General features: G+C 39.7%; 1 pseudogene; it reads right to left on the minus strand.

Annotated features, from left to right (window-relative positions):
- Positions 1-3,544: 3,544 nt before the first annotated feature.
- On the minus strand, positions 3,545-4,870 carry LOC132295936 (peroxidase 5-like; annotated as a pseudogene).
- Positions 4,871-18,681: the final 13,811 nt, after the last annotated feature.

Raw genomic sequence — 18,681 nt, forward strand, 5'->3', positions numbered from 1 at the left:
CCCATATTTGTATGAAAGACCTATTTTTCTGCTGATATATCCGGCGTATTACTAGTAGTTTTTATTCTTTGATATTTTGATGATCCCATATCTTCTCCTTATTTTATTATTTTTGAACTTTAAATTTTTTCTCACGTATATATAAATATATATTGACACTATGGTATTGGAGTGGATAGATAAAGAGATAGGGGCCTAACTCATTAAAAAAAAAAAAGGGTTGACCCGACAGCCCAACCAACTCAAAAATATTTGATTTGGACTTCATGGGTTGAAACCCGAATTCGAGTTACCTCATGCCAGTCCAATCCCACCCAATCCAAAATTAGGTTGAGATTGGACTCAGATTGGATTTGGTTGGGCCAGCCCGAGTTACACCATCTCCTAAGATGCAGGATGCTAATTATACGTATTTACTGCACAAATGTGGATTGTAGAGCGATAAACCCCGGGGGCTCATGTTATACCCCCAACACTTTGTATAATCATGCATCTTATGCCCTTGAGCCCACTATAGGGCCACTAATGATTGCCCTTCTGATGTTGGCACACCAGCCTTCAACGACCCTTGAGAGTCTCTCTCTCTCTCTATATATTGGGAAAATTATAAAAAAGTGGATATATATATATATATATATATTGATAAAATTATAAAAAAAAAGGGGGCTTTTGGAGATTTTATTATCTAGAGATAGAATAAAAACTACCATTAATATTTTCGGGTATTACTTACTTGATTTGCACAAAAAGGATACATTTGTGTATAAAAGTGATACATCTCTGTACAAAAATAGAACTTATACAAACACTAGTACCCAAAAAATATTAAGAATTGTTTGGGCAAATAAACATTAATTTTCCATATCCACATCAAATTTTGGTCAAAGTGTATGAATTTTAAATATTTTGACTTTGACTCTATAATAAAATCTCCCAAAGTACAATTTTATATACTATAATTTTCCTATATATTTTATATGTATATGTATATTATGTGTTTATCTCATTTTTATGTGTTTGTTTGGATACAGCTTTTGGTGCGTGCCATTACCCATGAGAGATGAGTGACCAACGAGGCAAGGACAGTTTAGTTCCAACATTAAATAAAATGTGTCTTGTTCTTTTAACTATGAAGATGCACCATAAAAGGTGTCTTGTATGCGAAATCTATGAAATGAGAATTGAAAAGTTCTATTGGATACAATTTTATTTTTTATTTTATTTTTAAATTTCCTCATGAATGAATGCAAAAAGGCCATTGCCTATATATTCATTTACATCCAGTGACGACCCAGAAACTCAAGAGAGAGGAATAATACTGAACTTTTAAAATAATTTTAAGAGAGAAAGGGTAAATCCGTCCCTGTTTACATCTGCTATATGGATGTGGTTCTCAAACATGAAACATTGCATAGCATGAAGAGCACACATCACAAAAAAGAACAATGTTCAATACAGAACAAAAATAAATAAATAAACAACAACGGTAAATTTCTCTTACTTTTTTTTGAGGTTTGTCAGTATTTCACATACATCTTTATATGTTTCATAATTCCACCTACCTTCACGTTGTTAGGCACCTAACAAAGATACAAAAAATGGATAGAAGGTCAATCTTGTCCTAATGCCTTAAATGACAGTATACATTTCATGGGCGAAATGGTAAAATCACACACAACCGTAATCAAGTTGGATGATCGTCGTTTACAGGGGAGGTAAGCGAAATTATGAAAAAATTATAAGAAGAGTAGACTTTGTGAGATTTTATTATCTAGAGATAGATGTAGCAAAACTACCCTTAATATTTTCGGGTACTACTTTTATATATATAAATACTACTTAAGTACTACTTTTGTGCATAGGAGTATTACTTTTGTGATAACATATATTACTTTTGTAGTTAGAGGTACCACTTTTGTGTAGGTAAGTGCTACTTTTGTACAGATGTATCATGTTTTGTGTATGCATGTACCACTTTTGTGCACAAAGATATCACTTTTTGTGGGACAAAGATCCTCTGTGCACAAAGATATCACTTTTTGTGGGACAAAGATCCTCTGTACCACTTTTGTGCACAAAGATATCACTTTTTGTGGGACAAGGATCCTCTCCGGTGCAAGAGAAGTCCAGCACAGAATCCAGTGATTGAGATTGCATTGATAAATGGAGCCCGGCCACTAATGATGATATAATCTCAACTACTGGATTCTGTGATGAACCTTTCTTGCGGTAGAGAGGATCCTTGTCCCTTTTTGTGCAAAACATTTTGATTATTTGATTTGTACAAAAATGGTACATCTGTGTACAAAAGTGGTACCTCTGGGCACAAAAGTAGTACTTACACACAAAAGTAATGCCAAAAAATATTAAAGATAGTTTGAGCAAATGAAGAGCATTTTTTTATTTCCATGTCAGATTTCGGTCAAAGTCTATGAACTTTAAATATGTTGACTTTGACTCTACCTTAGGGGAAATAAAATCTCCCAAAGCTCTTTTATATAATTTTCCTATATATTTATATGTATATGCTTATCATGTGTTTATCTCATTTTTATGTGTTTGTTTGGATGCAGCTTTTGGTGCGTGCCATTACCCATGAGAGGTGAGTGACCAACGAGGCAAGGATGGTTTAGTTCCAACATTAAATAAAATGTTGTTCTTTTAACTATGAAGATGCACTAGAAAAGATGTCTTGTATGCAAAATCTATGAAATGAGAATTGAAAAGTTCTATTGGATACAATTTTTATTTTATTTTTATTTTTTGTGATTTTATAAAATTTCCTCATACAAAAAGGCCATTGCCTATATATTCATTCAGTGACAGACCCAGAAACGAGAGAGAGAGAGAGAGAGAGAGAGAGAGAGAGAGAGAGAGAGAGAGAGAGAGAGAGAGAGAGAGAGAGAATACTGAATTTTTAAAATAATTTTAGGAGAGAAAAGGTAAATCCGTCACTGTTTACATGCGATATGGAAGTGGTGCTCAAACATGAAACATTGCTTTATTGCATAGCATGAAGAGCACACATCACAAAAAGAACAATGTTCAATACAGAACAAAAAAATTAACGACGGTAAATTTTTCTTACTTTGATCTATATACGTTTCATAATTTCACTTACCTCCGCATTGTTAAACACCTAACAAAGATACAAAAAATGGATAGAAAGTCAATTTTGTCCTAATGCCTTAAATGACTGTATACGGCGAAACAATAAAATCACACACTACGACCGTTTATAGGGAAAGTAAGCGGAATTATGAAATGCGTCTGTGAAATATTGATAAACATCGAGATAGATAAGTAAAATTTACCCAAATAAAAATAAAAAGCTAATATGAACTACAAATTTAAATCCAAATTTCAGTAAATGAATGCAAATGCTAAGAATGGAAAAAATGGATTCAATCCATTGCATTTCCAAAATAATCTTCGGACAAGATGATAAAATTTTCACACTAGCTTGTGCAAGAATAGTTTTACAGTTGAATAGTAAAAAATATCCAAAAACACTTCAATAAAACAGCTCAATTAAGTGATCGATCTAGTTCACAACTCTACAGTTCTTCCTGATCTCCCCCAAGCTGCCTGTGAGATCATCAGTGGAACCCATACGTATCATTGCAGACGCGAACTCATCAGCCCAAGCTGCACCATGTTTCGCGTGGCGCCTCACAATCCTTGCTGTCGAAGGGCTTGTCAAAAGTGTTTGATCCGATGTCAACACTCCACGGTTGTTCTTCAAATCATTGTAGTACTTCTTATCCAATGTGTTTGGTGTGATAACATCCAATGGCACCGTACGTTGGATCAATTTCAGCTCCAGCATTGGACGGTGGAGGACACTTCCTTTTCAATCCGCGAGCAAAATTAGAGTCCATGGAAGGATCTTGCGAGTGAGTGGCGTTGAAGGAGTAAAGCCAGTCTGAGAAAGACGAACAATGTGACACTCCAATGGAATGTGCCCCCGAGAGGGTCACCATTTCGTCTAGAGTGAGACCTTTGCGCTCGAAATTTTTTTCGAGTTGTTTGGCATTGAAGAAAGGAGGGGGGAGGTGTTGGAAAGGCTCGTCCCTGATTGACACTCTCCCGTGGCGACGCCCTGATGGCACATCATAGCTTATTCCCCCAGCTTCGAATGCGCTGTCTCGTGCTGCAAAAGTAAGGATGTCAGAGCATGACACTGTTTCTGGACATAGAGCTTCAAGCTCGGCCTTGGCCTCGTCGATCACTTCAAAACCTCGCAAGCTTGGATTGTTGACTGGATTTTCTTTCTCTGATGGATTGTCAGGAGTTGAATCAAGGAGGATAGAAGCATCACAACCCTGAAACAATGAAAATACATCACATGATGATAAGTTCAACCACCTGAAATATGTAATACGAAGTATTAAAAAATAAACAAACACTTTGATATTGACTTCTGATGTATATAGTTTTTTTTTTTTTCTCTGAAAGGTGTTCTGTGGAGTTACTCCCACAAACATGTAGGGCAGGTAGAAGTTTAGCATTAGCGCAGATGGTATACATATGATCTCTCTTCTCTTAGAAAGAAGTTGAGTGTTCGAGTTCTGTTAGAGGAAATATTGTGGGTGTGAGTACGTTTACTTGAACTTTTCAAGGAAAAAAAAAACCACCTGACAAAACAGTCATGGAAATGCATTCTAATGAGGCCTGCAGCTATGCGAGGATTCAATGACACAGCTCTATTCACAGCTATGCTCACAATTGCCTCTGCAAGTGGGCAACTTGATTGGTAGAAGCCCACTTCGAGTGATGCCGATGAGACGGAGCTCGTTGTAGATATAGTGAGAGAGAAAATCAAGCATGATGAGGGTAGATTTGACATTTTCAGTACTCCACCACTCATTACTGTGTAAGGAACAAAAAAGATCAAATGACTATGGATATTGTTTAGGACAATGAATCGAAGATACTGTGTGTCTGTGTGTGTATAGAGAGAGATAGAAGTGGATGTGGGGATGGGGATGGAGAGGAGTGATGCTTATAAGAGTATATATAGATGGAGAGATGTGATCGAAGATGGTATTTGGTTGGTTTTACTTTGTAATCCAAAACCGTGAATAGCTAGCTGAAAATACAAAACAGAACAGATTGAAGGTGTTCAAGTTTGAATTGTTCAATTTTTTTATTTTTTTATTCCATGATTATTGTCAATTTTACCTACTTTTCCATTTGTTGTAGTTTCAGTGAGGTTACATTTTTCCTTGACTGTCAAATTTGTCCAACTGTCGTTTAGGAGGACAATGGTTAAAATCCCAAAACAACCCACATAATAATATGTGTCAAAAAGTTCAAAATAGGTCTATATTAAGGGTCCAATTGACTTTTCATTGGTGACACCCGCCATAATATGTATATATTTTATTGCAGGCGACTCAAAGTCTCAAACTGTTCTTTTATTGTATTTTTAACTCGTGGGTTGTCTTAGATAATCCTGAGAATGGTATACGCGGTTTAATGTGACTGAATTAATCAATATAAGAAGCAATTATATATATATATATATATACATATACAACCAGGAAACTACAGGGCGGAGCTAGGGGTGAGCCACTGGCCAAAGGAAGGCATGGCTCTCCGAATGTTTTCAAATTTCTTTTTATACCCTCACAAAATTATTATCTTATATAAATACCCCTCCTTGTGGCTTCCAAAATTCCTTAAAAAAAAAAAATTAATTGGCCCACTAAAAATTAAATAAATAGCTAAAATCCCATTATATGCACAGAATGTGCAAATTCTCCCCTCGTGTTTAATATATGTATATATATATTCAAATTAAGCAAAAATAAGGGCATTTTGTCAATATGAATATTGGAATACCTAAAACACTTTTAAGACAAATTAAAAATAAAATACCGATTATTAAGGGTATTTGAGAGTTTTAATTAAAAAAAAAAAAGTTTGATCAAAATTGATGGTCAATGATAATTTGTAAATATTTTGAAATATTAAGAATTTATATACACATATTACATGTCCAGGAGTTTTTGTACAATTTTTTATAGAGTAGGAATTTTATTTTGCAGTTCACCCAAAACAAATATCACAGTTGGCTTTACTATTTGAAAGATTAATATCTCTTACCGAATTTCACAAGCGAATCACATCTCGAATTGAGTGTGCCCATTATATGCATTATAGTGAAGTGGTCCGGCTAATTATCATTACTGGTTTGACAAGTGAATCACTTCCCAAATTGAGTGTGCCCATTATGTATAATGCAGCTAATGACCATTACTCAATCGGACAGTAATTCGGCTCACTGTTTCGATGAGCTTATCTTTTTTCTGGTTAAATTTCGGTGATCACTACTCTTAATAATTAGCGAAGGAAAAAATAAAAAAAAAAAAAAAAAAAAGGTAACCCCCTTTCCCAGTGAAAAACTCAATTATTTGTTTTTATAAAAGAATCCAAAAGTATTCACTAATGAGTAATTACTATATAAACTTGATAATTAGGTGTGGCAATATTATTCGAGTGGTAAATGGTCAGGCCTTTGGTACCCCATATTATTGATCCAAAGTCTGAAAAAAAAAGAGCTTGGTAACTATTAATCTTTTTGGAATTTTATGGTCACTATAAACTAATTTCGTCTAGGTTTTATTTTATTATTATTATATTTTTCCTGGTAAAATGCAATGAGTAAAATAAGTTTAATTATAATAAAATGTCAAAGCTTTTTTTAAATAATTAAGGAGATCCTCTTTCGCCGTATCTTTTCATCCTTTGTGTTGTGGCTTTGTCTTTGGCTCTTCAGTAGGCTTCGTAAAGTATGTGATGTATTGTTGACAAGAGTGAAAATTTGTCAGGGTATTTCTCATATGTTCTTTGCAGATGATTATATTCTTTTTTGTCAAGCTTCGGAACATGAAGTGCGGTATTTGAAGCAAATTCCCCGTCTTTATGAGCTTGATTCAGGCCAAGAGATAAATTTTTCTACATCCTCCATTTTATCTTCAAAAATGCATCACATACTTTACAAAGGGCTTTAAGCGACCTGCTTGGTCATTCAAAGGAAGGGTTACAAGCAAAATATTTAGGTGTACCGGCTATAATTGTGCGATCAAAGTATGACGTTTTTTTATTTTGTCCTCCACGAATGCAGGAAAGATCGGCTTCATGGAAGAAAAATACACTCTCAAATGAAGGGAATGAAGTTTTGCAATTTTAAATCCTCTTTCGACATATGTTATGCCGTCCTTCAAATTACCTTGAAATTTATGTCTGGAGTTTATGCAACAATGCAAGCCTTCTGGTGGAATAAAAAAGTTTGGCATAGGTCCATTCATTGGACTCGATGGGATCTCTTATGTTTTCTTAAGAAGCAAGGTGGATTGGGTTCCAAGACCTTGAAGCTTTTAATTTTGCGTTGTTATCAAAGCATGCTTGGAATTTTCAGCTAACTAAAAAGGGTTTGGCATATAAGTTGCTTAAGGCAAAATACTTTACATCCTGCTCGTTTTTAGAGGCATAGTTGGGATCAAACCCATCATGGGGTGGCGAAGTATTTGGTCTTACCACGATATTTTGCGGCATATATGGATTGAGATATGATGCTTTTGCATGCCCTATCATTACAAAACTTATGAAATGTAATTGACATTTGTTGCACTTTATATTATCCATATTTTATTTTAAACGTGTTAGTGTGTATATATATATAATTGATGAATTCAATGTATTGGTCGGTTCGGAATTTGACTTGAGGTTGTTACTTGATAACGTATGTGATTTATATTTACACGAATAGGTTCATATATAAAATTTATAAATCACTGCAAATGCGCCATCATAAATGATTTATTATCGGTGATAAATGGTGAACTTTTTATCAATAAAAAAATGAATTGAATCAAGGATAAGTCGAGTAGCTAGGTTGTGAGATCCATCGTAACAATTGCTCCTTATCATCATCATAGTGAATGACTCTCAAGTATGAGAGAGGTATAAACTCTTGTATTAATTAATAATTACTTTTATTTATTCGATGGGCCCTAGGGTCATCCGGTACTTTGGGCAATTATTGATTAATAGCTTGAGAATATACTCAGTAGTTTCATCTGTGCTATTATATATATATTGACTTGATTAGTTTGATCACAGGAAAATTTGGAGTCCTCCATGTGTTTTTGATCAAATTTTTTTTTTTATATATTTATTTATTAAATATATAATTTTATCAGATTAATTGATCATGTGATCAAATGGAAAATAATTAAGAAGTCAAAAAAAGTGAATTAATTAAGCAATTAAATTGATGACGTTTATTTATTTGATAGCTAATTAAGTATAAAGAGGTCTTTACGTAAATTGACTTAGCGGTTAATCATTTTTTAATTGGAGTTGAACTATTCTTATTTATTGAAACTAAGAATAGTTATGGGCTAATTGAATTGAGTCAATGGAAATTGACCAGGTCAATTAGTTGCCCATTGGAACCATGAAGGAATGGGCCCAACGGATCCTCATTCCTAGCCCAAAGTGATTATTTGGCTGGAGATCGGATTAGTAGGTTTTGGTTAGAGAATGCGTGGCACGTTCTTTTCTCTATCCATTCTTTTGATTTTTATTTGAATCTTTAAAATTCAAAAGGATGGGCAGGGTGAGCATATCTATAAACAGTATCAGATTTGTAGGCTTCATATAACATTGACGTATATGAAAACTCAGGCTCTACCTACTAAGCCTAAAATCTCATCATTCCCACAAACAAAGCCAAAACAATTTTCACATAGGGATATAGGATTGATTCTCATAGCGAACGCTTCCATTCATGGTGATCAAAACAAGTGCGCATCTTGGGGAGTAATCTTGTGCCACTCAATTAGCCTTGCTTGTGAGTGCTCGCACTCCCACTTTCATTGACATCCTCTAATGCTTTAGGTTTTTATTAATCTAGCTGGGTGTTGGTCTTGTATTTGAAGGCTAATGTTTTTGGCGTTGCTGTGGATGATGTGTTTAGCAGTTGTAGGTGCAAAATTTCGCTCAACCAATAATGACTGAGAAAAATAAAACAACTCACTCAAAAACAATAAAAATAAATAAGAACAATGTATAGAGAAGTGTGGAATTGCTTGATCCTTTATTGGAGGTCTTAGCCTCTATTTTATATACAAAAGATTGCAAAATTATGGTAGGACTCCCGTTGCTTGCCCTCCAATTCTTTCTATATAACCATTCTTTTCTAATAGAGTTCTTTCCATTGTTGAATTTTCCATACATAGAACTTGCCTTGTACAGAACTTCCTATCCGAATTTTCCTTCTACAGTAAATTCTTCAAATGGTAGGATTTGTGCATTCTTGGGCTGAATATATTTTGATCCGGCTGGGCTTGGGTAACAGGCCGGATGTTAAATACTCATATCTGGGCTGACGACAAGCTGGGCTGATGGCTTCTTGATTCGGCCTTGATGGAATGGTCTTGGGCTGTAAACACCCTCAACTTGGGCTTGAGCATGATGGGCCTTATATGTCCTTGGCCTGTAGATATGGGTAGTGGTGACGTGTGCGCTTTTTATTGGAGGAAGTTTTTTTCCCTCCACACTTTGCCCCAAATTCCATTTTTAATTGAGTGATGGCTCCTATTAAAGAGGGAATTGAAACCGGTTTTTACTTTGCTTCAGAAACGGTTCGTGGCCTTTCGTTATTACTCCATCACACAAGATTTTGCAAGAGTTACATTTGCCCTTGCTGCACTTCTGCGTTCTTCATTTCATCGCTTCCTTCGCTTTGTCAGGTTAGTCTCGCATCTTTCTCTTCAATCTTTCATTATGAGTACTTCATCTACTCCCGAACGTGTAGACTTTGGGGATTCTGAGTCCACACCTTCATCTTCCCCCATTCGCATTAGGGCTCCGCCTCCTAGGGTTTCTACAGATCGCCCTTCGTTGAATCCATCAGGTACTTCCCCTCTTCCAACCAAAACATCCACCTTAGGCTCTGATTACGTTCTTACCCATGAAGAGAAGAAAGCAATCATCTCTATTCGCCGCATCAAATTCTCTATTGCTTCGGTAATTGAAGAATTTGATGTTCCTGAAGGAGTAGACATTGCAGAATATCCCGAGGGTGCCGATTTCACCTCCGGCGAGGGAATTGAGGAGGATGAGTTGCTTCTTTCGGTAGGGCACCTTAACGCCCTCCGATTCCCTCTTCATCCCTTCTATCATTTAGTCTTCAATAAGCTAGGTCTTGCCCCCCTTCAAGTAAATCCCAATTTCTTTCGCATCCTTTCGGCGTTGTTGGTGCGCCGGAAATTAGAGGCTCTGGATTTGACCCTTGCCGACCTTCTGCTTACTTACAATATATCTAAGCATGGGACCGAGCCTGGTCACTTCTTTTTTACCTCTCCCTTTCATCAAAGGATATGCACGAACCTTCCTTCATCCGAAAAGAAATGGAAAGAAAGGATGGTTGTAGTTAAAGGAAAATGGTTCGTGTCCCAATCAATTGCGCTTCCCATTCCGCGCAAATTCGGGAAATTAGGTATAGAATATTTAACCTCCCTTCATACCAAGTGTTCTGGCTGTTTTCCTTGCCAAGTCTTAATATTTCGCCGTATTTATGAATTTCTTGGTGTTTTTCAGCTACATTCCCAGCCTCCGCAGCAAGGAACAGACTTTCTTTTCTTGAGGAACGAGTCTGGAGTGACCCCTCGCCTATCGAGGACCTGCTAACTTCCTCCAACCTCAAGGACATTGCTTCCAGTGCCGTTGCGGCAGACCTCATGGATCTGGCTTTACCATCCTTTGACAGTTTCCCTATGACCGAGGAGGAGATACGGCGGGCTGAGGCTTTAAAAAAGAAAGCCGGAGATGCCCAACCCTTGGTCGTCATTGGATCAATTGAGGATGAGGTGGAGGTTGAGGAACCACCATTGAAGAAATCTCGCCTCAACCCCTCTTCCTCTGGTAAGGGCAAAGTCCCCTCTAAAAGCAGAGGGAAAAAAACTGGAGAGGCCGAACCTGAAGATGAAGTCATGGCCTTTGTTCTTGCTGAGACTGGGGCTCCTTGGACTCCTTCCTTCACCAGGGCTGACAGGTCAGTCCTACACTCAGGGGATTCTGTGGTTACAGACCCTTCAGCTGCACTGGCGGTGGCTCGAGGAATGTGGCTCCCAAAGGACGAGGAAGCCATCAGCCAAATGGGGTTGGAGTAACTACTCCCCTCTGCCCCAGTCCGGGCCATAGAGGTTCGCATTGCACCTTCAGAGTTATGTTACTCTTGCTTGCTTGTGTTTCTATTTATGCTTATATTTGCTTCCCTGTTAAACAGAGTCTATACCACACCATGGCCCTCTGCGCCACTGCTGAAGCTCAATCCCTCTCCATCAAGAAGTTGGAAAAGGATCTTGACAATGCAGAGAAGAGAGCCACTACTGCCTCTACCAATCTGAAGATAGCTTCTGAAGCCAAGGATGCGTATAAGAGGCAGTTGTCAGCCTCTGAGGCTAAGGTGGATTCTCTTCAGGCCGAGGTTCAACGCCTGACCGAGGCTCTTACTACTTGCTTCAAGGCGGGGAAGCAAATGCAGGGGCGCTACTCCTGTCTGGCGCACCTGGCTAGTGCTAAGGCGTTCCGGTCTGGCTATAATCAGGGCTCAGGCCCTAAGATGATGGATCCGGACGCCTTTGACAAGCAGGTGGGGGTGCACTTCCCATACGATGAAGGGTCAGAGGCTTTGGAAGCTGAAATTCGCTTTGCCGAGATGGTGAAGGCACACCTGAAGGGTACTCCTAGCTCCCCTGCTCCTACGGCTACCTCAAGTCCTAATGTAGTGGATGCTTTTGAATCTACTCCCTTCGATCCGAAGAGGAAGTAGAACTATGTATTTTGTTTTTATGAACAGCCTGTTTTGGGATAATGAATATAACTTTTCATTTTAGGCTTGCCTGACTTGTTTTTGCTGTATGTTCTTGATATATTTCTCTGACTGGTAATGTGTTTAAACACTAAACATTGTCTTTATACTTCGGATTTATGCTATCCGTGAAAATGCAAGGATTGTGGGAAGAAGGAGATCCTTTTAACAGTTTAATTGATATCGCAGGATGAGTCGTATGGACAATGATTTAACTGTTAAATGAACCCTCCTCGCCTTCTACTTGCCTTCAGTAGACGGATACATACTATTTCCTTCTCATGTGTCCCTGATGTGGGGTGGAATATGATGAACTTATAAATATCCGCATACACAAGGTATTAAACACTTGGAGTCCGGAGGAAAGAGTTCTGATCTGAGTATCAGAGGTCTAAAGCGAATTACTCCTGGGCACTGAGTGTGGAGAAATATTGCTGAATAGGACACTTAGGGTCCGAAGCTGTCTCGGATACTCAGGATCCGAGGCGAATTATTCCTCGGCACTGAGTGTGGAGGACTAGTGCTGAATAGGACACTTAGGGTCCGAAGCTGTCTCGGATACTTAGGATCCGAGGCGAGGAGTATTGCTGAATAGGACACTTAGGGTCCGAAGCTGCCTCGGATACTCAGGATCCGAGGCGAATTATACATTCCCTGGCGTGGAGCCGGAGGGGGGGTTTTGCCGAGCCGAACACTTAGGGTCCGAGGCGAATGACTTACTCTCCGGCGCTGAGCCAGAGGGGAGGTTTTGCCGAGCCGGACACTTAGGGTCCGAGGCGAGATTTTCGCCGAGCCGAACACTTAGGGTCCGAGGCGAATGACTTACTCTCCGGCGCTGAGCCTGAGGGGAGGTTTAAATGAATTACTCCCCGGCGCTGAGCCAGAGGGGAGGTTTTGCCGAGCCGGACACTTAGGGGCCGAGGCGAGAGAACTACTCCCCGGCGCTGAGCCTGAGGGGAGGTTGTGCCGAACCAGACACTTAAGGTCCGAGGCGAATGAATTACTCCCCGGCATTGAGCCTGAGGGGAGGTTTATCTCATATTTTTCCGCAAATCACTTATTATGAGGCCGAAGACTCAAAAATGATGGGAGGCCAAGAAAGCGAATAACAGTGGCTGTGAAGTTCTCCATTTGTTGACTTTAGAGACCTGTCTCCACTGATACTCCCTTCTTGGCAGCCAAATGTTGTGGACCACGCATATATGAACCGCATTTCTTTTCTATTTCTATCCGATGTAGGACATAGACTAAATGTTGTCAAAAAAGTCGGTGTAAGGAATGCCTCTGGTATTGAGCCTGACAGCCTTAAATACCAGTGGGCCCTCCTTACACTGTAATTAACTATTTGAATATTCCCATATATAACAAAATGTGGCACATACTGTTTTGTCGATGTGGGATATAAAGATTTAAGCATAGGCCATAACTCATGTTTTGTTGCTTTGTGTTTGTTTTGTTTTTGGTCAAAAAATCAGACGAATTTTTGTTTTGTGTCAAAAAATCAGATGAATTTTTGTTTTGTGTCAAAAAATCAAACGAATGCCATGCATAGTATGGCCCCCCATTTTTATAAAAAGAAACAAAAATAGAGGAAAGTGATACTGAATATAGAAGCAAAATAAAGAAAAGCTTGGCTGACTGTGGACATATTCAGCCTTATTTGTGAAGAACTTGTAGCAAAATTGACAAACTTAACTAATGAAAATACCTTTTCAGGTGTATTGCGTTCCAAGGACGCGCAATGGGATGTCCGCCAGCTTCGGCCAAACGATATGCTCCTTTCCCCACTACTTCGGTAACTCTATAGGGTCCGGTCCAATTAGGTTCCAATTTCTTTACATGAGCTGTCTCCTGCTTCAAAACCCAATCGCCTACCACAAAACTCTTGAACCTGACGCGTTTGTTATAACTGTTACACACCTGTTGTTGGTATGCCGCGAGTCGAATTGCTGCTGCATCTCTCCTTTCGTCTACCAAATCAAGGCTATGTTCGAGTTGTTGCTCATTGTTCCCCTCCAGTACCAAGGATGTCTGAAGGGTTGGGATTATGGACTCAGTGGGAATGACAGCTTCGGATCCATATGCCATAGCAAATGGGCTTTCTCCCGTGGGTCGTCTTGGAGTGGTTCGATAGGCCCAAAGCACTTGAGGGAGATTCTCGTACCACTTTGTCTTCAATTTCTCCAATTTTTTCTTTAAGCACCCGAATATCGTGCGATTAGTTATTTCAGCTTGCCCATTGCCTTGTGGATGACTAACTGCAGCCACCTTTTGCAAGATTCCATATTCGCTAAAGAATTTCCTTGTACTTCTGTTATCGAGGTTCTTACCATTGTCCATTACGATGACTTTTGGTACCCCAAACCGGCAAATAATGTTGCTCCAAATGAAATGCTTTACTTCTTCGTGGGTGATGCTAGAGAAGGCTTCAGCTTCCACCCACTTGGTGAAGTAATCCGTAGCCAGAAGCACATGCTCCTTTTTTTTCCATGGTTTTGGGTAATGGTCCTACTATATCAATCCCCCATTGGGCGAACGGCCATGGATTAGCCATGGCGTGCAAACTTTCGGCAGGTTGGTGCTTTATTGGACCATGGCGCTGACACTTATCACATCGTCTTGTGTATTCCTCGGCATTCCGAGCCAAGTATGGCCAGAAATAACCTTGGGTTAGAATTTTGTGTGCAAGGGATCTTCCTCCGGAGTGGTTTCCACAATCTCCTTCATGAACTTGTTTTAGAATTGTGAGAGCCTCAGTAGGAGTTAAACACTTGAGATAGGGACCGGAGAATGACCTTCGGTACAACTGGTTATTGATGATTGCGTACTTAGCCGCGATAAGCCTAAGCTTCCTTGCCTCAGCTTTCTGATTCGGGAGAACCCCTTCTTTGAGGTAGGCCTCGATTGGATCAATCCAGCAGGGCTCGCGTGGTACTTCCGGGATCACCATCACTTCTTGCCGGGGATTAATGCTGGGTTCTTCGAGAACATCGATTGGAACAAGCCGAATCAACTCTTCATCTGAAGATGATGCGGCTGCGGCCAATCGATCCGTTTCGGCATTTTCATCTCGTGGTACCTGATGGAACTCGATTTGATCGAACTCCTGGATAGCACTCTCTACAGCATTTTTGTACGACTTCATACGTTCCTCCTTGGGAGAATATTGCCCTGTCACTTGATTGATCACAAGCTGTGAGTCACTAAAAACTTTTAAATATCGTACCTGCAGCTGTTTAGCTAGCCGAAGTCCGGCAAGCATCGCCTCGTACTCGGCCTCGTTATTGGTAGATGGGAAATCTAGCAAAATTGACTGCTGCAGCTTGGTACCCTCGAGTGTTGTGATTTCAATACCGGCCCCTGCTTTTTTCCGGTTGGAAGAACCATCAACTCGTAACTCCCAGTATGGCTCTTGAAGTGTCGGTTCCTCAGGTTGATCTTCGTACTATAGTAGGAAATTCGCTACTGACTGCCCCTTGTGAGATACCTTCGGTGCATAGGTGATGTCAAAAGAGCTAAGTTCAATAGCCCATTTTGTAATTCGACCAGACAGGTCTGGTTTAGCTAGGATAGCCCGTATAGGGTGATTTGTAAGTACCACTATGCTGTGAGACTCGAAGTAATGTCGAAGTTTCCTCTTGGCATAAATTAACGCCAGGATTACCTTTTCTGTCTCGTTGTACCGTGTCTCGGCATCCGTCATCGTTTTGCTTGTGTAAAAGATTGGGTGCTGAACCTTGTCTTCTTCTTTGATCAACACTGCACTTGTTGCTACAGCCGATACTGCCAGGTACAGGATGAGAGTGTCTCCCTTCCTTTGCCTTATGGTAAAAAGGCTGGCTATACTTTTCTTCTGCTTCTTATTTCCGCAATACTGGGCTAAGAACATAGTGCACAAGGTCTCATAGTCAGGGATAGACTTGTGTGGCCTATTCCTGAACCATTCTAACGCTGCTCCGGTTAAACTGGTAGGAAAAACCTTACACATCCACGGATCGTTATGATCGTCCAATGCCATCTTTTGCGCATAATGATCAAGATGCCGAGAAGGGTCGTCTGCCCCATCGAATTGGGTGAAGGATGGCATAGTGAACTTCTTCGGCCTCTCCACAAGGTACACCTCGTCAGTAAAGGGGGTCTTGACCAAGGAGTTCTTGTGCTCTCTAGCCATCTCGGCTGGTGTCTGGACTCTCAAGAGCTTTTTTTCATCGAATGCATCTTGTACACGTGCGCCATCTGGAACGCCATTGGACTATACCGTAAGCCTATGGCTGGACTCGGCCTGTTCGTCCTGTGTGCGATGCAGGAGATTATCCGAAGCAACCGCCTCGGACCTCGTCCCTTGCTTTTGTTGCGCTTCACTAGGTCGAGCCCCGTTGGGTGGTGTCTCGTTGGCTGGAGGCTCGTGAACCAGAGGTAAATTCCGGGTGGGAGGTGGTGCCGCAGCATCGCCTGGTGGTGGTTGTGGCGTTAGCCTGGCCATGGCCGTGTGCAGCGTATGAGTCTACTGCTGAAGCGCAGCTATCTGGGCGACACTCGTATCGTTTGCTTGCCGGAGTGTCTCAAATTGGTGCAAGAACTCCTCTCGCATCTTTTGCATCAGTTCTATCTGTTGATTCATTGCTGAATCTCCGTTTGACATTCCAGACACGACTAAAGGATTTAATTTGAAGAACAAGTGGGAGTATATTTGTATACGTTTCCCACAGACGGCGCCAAAGTGTAGGTGCAAAATTTCGCTCAACCAATAATGACTGAGAAAAATAAAACAACTCACTCAAAAACAATAAAAATAAATAAGAACAATGTATAGAGAAGTGTGGAATTGCTTGATCCTTTATTGGAGGTCTTAGCCTCTATTTATATACAAAAGATTGCAAAATTATGGTAGGACTCCCGTTGCTTGCCCTCCAATTCTTTCTATATAACCATTCTTTTCTAATAGAGTTCTTTCCATTGTTGAATTTTCCATACATAGAACTTGCCTTGTACAGAACTTCCTATCCGAATTTTCCTTCTACAGTAAATTCTTCAAATGGTAGGATTTGTGCATTCTTGGGCTGAATATATTTTGATCCGGCTGGGCTTGGGTAACAGGCCGGATGTTAAATACTCATATATGGGCTGACGACAAGCTGGGCTGATGGCTTCTTGATTCGGCCTTGATGGAATGGTCTTGGGCTGTAAACACCCTCAACTTGGGCTTGAGCATGATGGGCCTTATATGTCCTTGGCCTGTAGATATGGGTAGTGGTGACGTGTGCGCTTTTTATTGGAGGGAGTTTTTTTCCCTCCACAGCAGTGTATTGTTGTTCTTGTCTTTGTAGATGTCGTATGGCGGGTTTGTTTGTCAGGTTAAAAATATATATATATATATATATATATATATATATATAATTAATTAATTCCAGAAGGCAAAAAAGCATATAGAAAATCAACAAGGAGAAGAAGGGTTTGGGGTTCAGGGCTCTACGTCTCCATTATTAAAGACCAGTGTTATTGAGATTTTATCAAATCTTAGAGGTATGTGGTTCTAGAAACCTTGCACATTTATTAAATATCATTCAGATAAATAGGATATTGTCTCTACACGCAAACACGCGTCTCTGGATATTTCACGCTTCCTTAAAAAAAAAAAAATTTAAATCTGGTTTCCCAAGGAATGAAAAGTCAATTAATATTTGGAATGACTATTGGGTTGCTGGGCTGCCAACCAAGTTAATACCTAAGCCTGGGGTTAATTCTTTCAATTATGTTGCGGATTTGATTGATGTTGTCCATCAAGGATGGATGGAGCTCGTTCTTCAACAGTTGTTCGCCCTTCATGAAGCTAAAGTTATCTCTCAAATTGCATTTAGTAACTTGGATAGTAACCTGGATCGTGATGATATTCAAGTGTGCGCTAATAAGGCGGATCCAGGATTTCTAGGTGGGGTGGACTAACATTAAACGTGAATACTAAAGAATTGGTTTGGATCTTTACTTTAGTATGGTGGCTGAATTTATTTGGGCTTTATTGTGTTTTTGGAGTAGGCTAATACTATTAATTTTTTTTTTAATTTTCTGGGTTGGACTAATATATTAGTAAAGTAAAAAAAATAATTTATTTTTTGGGGTGGGCTACAGCCCACCTTTGCCTACCCCTGTGACTACTGGGCTTTCGAACCCTTGGGTAGATTTACAGTGAAGTCTGCTTACTATTTGGCCTCTTCTTTCCCTCGTATATTGAGGAGGACTCCAGCGGTGAAAATTTTATTAGTGCGTGTTGGAGGTCGGTGTGGCGGTGTAAAATTCTTTCCAAAGTGCAACATTTTCTTTGGCGATGTTGTCAGGGACTACTCTTGCTCGTAAGGGAGTTTTGAGAAATCCTATTTGTTGTCGATGTGGTATGGAGGAGGAGGGCAACATTCATCTTATTTTCCGCTATCCTCACTCTATGCAGGTTTGGAAGCTGTCCCCCCTCCGGTTAGATTTCTCAAATTTTCAGTTTTCCTCTTTTTTCGGGTGGTGGTCTAATTTTAATTCTGAAAAAACTAATATTATGGGTTCGCCTCATTCTGTATTTGGATCCTATGGAATGCTCGTGATAAGAAAGTGTTTTGAGGATGGAGTTTGGAGTGTATGGGATGTAGTAAATTTGGCAGTTGATCGATTTTGGGAGTTTATGTTTTGTTCTTTGGGTTGTGTTAGTGACCATAAACTATTATTGATGAAATGATCAAATCAATGTTAATTATAATGAGTACCAAAGGGTACTACAAAAACACTTAATCCCTTGTTTCTTTTTGTTTGAA

The sequence above is a fragment of the Cornus florida genome, unplaced genomic scaffold, assembly GCF_030987335.1.
Source record: "Cornus florida cultivar Cherokee Brave unplaced genomic scaffold, ASM3098733v1 CherokeeBrave_3.0.0_Hap2_Chr02, whole genome shotgun sequence".
NCBI classification, from domain to species: Eukaryota; Viridiplantae; Streptophyta; class Magnoliopsida; order Cornales; family Cornaceae; genus Cornus; species Cornus florida.